We start from the raw sequence: 3521 nt of genomic DNA, 5'->3' as shown, positions 1-3521 counted from the left end.
TAGTGCCGGTTTCAAGTTCTTGAAGTTTTCACTGTAAAAACGAGTTGGAGCTAGTACCTCCCCATATATATGTATGGAATGATTTTTGCAACTGAAAAGAAACTTTTTGTTCCCAACAAGGTAGTTGAAGTACGGCTTTCACACACACTTGTTGCTCAGAACTGAGCAAGTGGAGAGACGTTCGTTCATCTAGCATCAAGGGAACGGGATGAGGAGACACATTTTCTCTGCTTTCTCAGTCTGTTTCCTAGTGCCGGTTTGAAGTTCTTGCAGTTTTCACTGTAAAAACGAGTTGGAGCTAGTACCTCCCCATATATATGTATGGAATGGTGTTTGCAACTGAAAAGAAACTTTGTGTTCCCAACAAGCTAGGTGAAGGACGGCTTTCACACACACTTATCTCTCAGAACTGAGCAAGTGGAGAGACGTTCGTTCATCTAGCACCAAGGGAACGGGATGCAGGAGACACTTTTTCTCTGCTTTCTCAGTCTGTTTCCTAGTGCCGGTTTGAAGTTCCTGCAGTTTTCACTGTAAAACCGAGTTGGAGCTAGTACCTCCCAATATATATGTATGGAATGGAGTTTGCAACTGAAAAGAAACTTTGTGTTCCCAACATGCTAGGTGAAGGACGGCTTTCACACACACTTATCTCTCAGAATTTAGAAATTGGAGAGACGTTCGTTCATGTAGCACCAAGGGAAAAGGTTGCAGGGGACACTTTTTCTCTGTTTTCTCAGTCTGTTTCCTAGTGCCGGTTTGAAATTCCTGCAGTTTTCACTCTAAAACCGACTTGGAGCTTGTACCTCCCCATATATATGTGTGGAAAGGAGTTTGCAATTGGAAAGAAACTTTGTGTTCCCAACAAGCTAGTTGAAGGACGGCTTTCACACACTCATATCTCTCAGAACTGAGCAAGTGGAGAGACGTTCGTTCATCTAGAACCAGGGGAACGGGTTGCAGGAGACACTTTTTCTCTGCTGTCTCAGTCTGTTTCCTAGTGCCGGTTTGAAGTTCCCTCAGTATTCACTGTAAAACCGAGTTGGAGCTAGTACCTCCCCATATATATGTATGGAATGGAGTTTGCAACTGAAAAGAAACTTTGTGTTCCCAAAAAGCTAGGTGAAGGACGGCTTTCACAAACACTTATCTCTCAGAACTGAGCAAGTGGAGAGACGTTCGTTCATCTAGCACAAAGTAAACGGGATGCAGGGGACACTTTTCTCTGCATTCTCACTCTGTTTCCTAGTGCCGGTTTGAAGTTCCTGCAGTTTTCACTGTAAAACCGTGTTGGAGCTAGTACCTCCCCATATATATGTATGGAATGGAGTTTGCAACTGAAAAGGAACTTTGTGTTCCCAACAAGCTAGGTGAAGGACGGCTTTAACACACACTTAGCTCTCGGAACTGAGCAAGTGGAGAGACGTTCGTTCATCTAGCACCAAGGGAACGGGATGAGGAGACAGTTTTTCTCTTCTTTCTCAGTCTGTTTCCTAGGGCCGGTTTGAAGTTCTTGCAGTTTTCACTGTAAAAACGAGTTGGAGCTAGTACCTCCCCATATATATGTATGGAATGGTGTTTGCAACTGAAAAGAAACTTTGTGTTCCCAACAAGCTAGGTGAAGGACGGCTTTCACACACACTTATCTCTCAGAACTGAGCAAGTGGAGAGACGTTCGTTCATCTAGCACCAAGGGAACGGGATGCAGGAGACACTTTTTCTCTGCTTTCTCAGTCTGTTTCCTAGTGCCGGTTTGAAGTTCCTGCAGTTTTCACTGTAAAACCGAGTTGGAGCTAGTACCTCCCAATATATATGTATGGAATGGAGTTTGCAACTGAAAAGAAACTTTGTGTTCCCAACAAGCTAGGTGAAGGACGGCTTTCACACACACTTATCTCTCAGAATTTAGAAAGTGGAGAGAAGTTCGTTCATGTAGCACCAAGGGAAAAGGTTGCAGGAGACACGTTTTCTCTGCTTTCTCAGTCTGTTTCCTAGTGCCGGTTTGAAATTCCTGCAGTTTTCACTCTGAAATCGAGTTGGAGCTTGTACCTCCCCATATATATGTATGGAAAGGAGTTTGCAATTGAAAAGAAACTTTGTGTTCCCAACAAGCTAGTTGAAGGAAGGCTTTCACACACTCATATCTCTCAGAAATGAGCAAGTGGAGAGACGTTCGTTCATCTAGAACCAGGGGAACGGGTTGCAGGAGACACTTTTTCTCTGCTTTCTCAGTCTGTTTCCTAGTGCCGGTTTGAAGTTCCTGCAGTTTTCACTGTAAAACCGAGTTGGAGCTAGTACCTCCCCATATATATGTATGGAATGGAGTTTGCAACTGAAAAGAAACTTTGTGTTCCCAAAAAGCTAGGTGAAGGACGGCTTTCACACACACTTATCTCTCAGAACTGAGCAAGTGGAGAGACGTTCGTTCATCTAGCACCAAGGGAACGGGTTGCAGGAGACACTTTTTCTCTGCTTTCTCAGTCTGTTTCCTAGTGCCGGTTTGAAGTTCCTGCAGTTTTCTCTGTAAAACCGAGTTGGAGCTAGTACTTCCCCATATATATGTATGGAATGGAGTTTGCAACTGAAAAGAAACTTTGTGTTCCCAACAAGCTAGGTGAAGGACGGATTTCACACACACTTAGCTCTCAGAACTGAGCAAGTGGAGAGACGTTCGTTCATCTAGCACAAAGTAAACGTGTTGCAGGAGACACTTTTCTATGCTTTCTCAGTCTGTTTCCTAGTGCCGGTATGAAGTTACTGCAGTTTTCACTGTAAAACCGAGTTGGAACTAGTACCTCCCCATATATATATATGGAATGGAGTTTGCAACTGAAAAGAAACTTTGTGTTCCCAACAAGCTAGGTGAAGGGCGGCTTTCATACACACTTAGCTCTCGGAACTGAGCAAGTGGAGAGACGTTCGTTCATCTAGCACCAAGGGAACGGGTTGCAGGAGACACTTGTTCTCTGCTTTCTCAGTCTGTTTCCTAGTGCCGGTTTGAAGTTCTTGCAGTTTTCACTGTAAAAACGTGTTGGAGCTAGTACCTCCCCATATATATTTATGGATTGGTGTTTGCAACTGAAAAGAATCTTTGTGTTCCCAACAAGCTAGGTGAAGGACGGCTTTCACACACACTTATCTCTCAGAACTGAGCAAGTGGAGAGACGTTCGTTCATCTAGCACCAAGGGAACGGGATGCAGGAGACACTTTTTCTCTGCTTTCTCAGTCTGTTTCCTAGTGCCGGTTTGATGTTCCCTCAGTATTCACTGTAAAACCGAGTTGGAACTAGTACCTCCCCATATATATGTATGGAATGGAGTTGGCAACTGAAAAGAAACTTTGTGTTCCCAAAAAGCTAGGTGAAGGACGGCTTTCACAAACAGTTATCTCTCAGAACTGAGCAAGTGGAGAGAGGTTCGTTCATCTAGCACCAAAGGAACGGGTTGCAGGAGACACGTTTTCTCTGCTTTCTCAGTCTGTTTCCTAGTGCTGGTTTGAAGTTCCTGCAGTTTTCTCTGTAAAA

The sequence above is a fragment of the Camelus bactrianus genome, chromosome 3 (genome assembly GCF_048773025.1).
Source record: "Camelus bactrianus isolate YW-2024 breed Bactrian camel chromosome 3, ASM4877302v1, whole genome shotgun sequence".
Classification (NCBI taxonomy): domain Eukaryota; kingdom Metazoa; phylum Chordata; class Mammalia; order Artiodactyla; family Camelidae; genus Camelus; species Camelus bactrianus.
The sequence above is the reverse complement of the archived record's forward strand: the minus strand, read 5'-3'. Positions refer to the sequence as shown.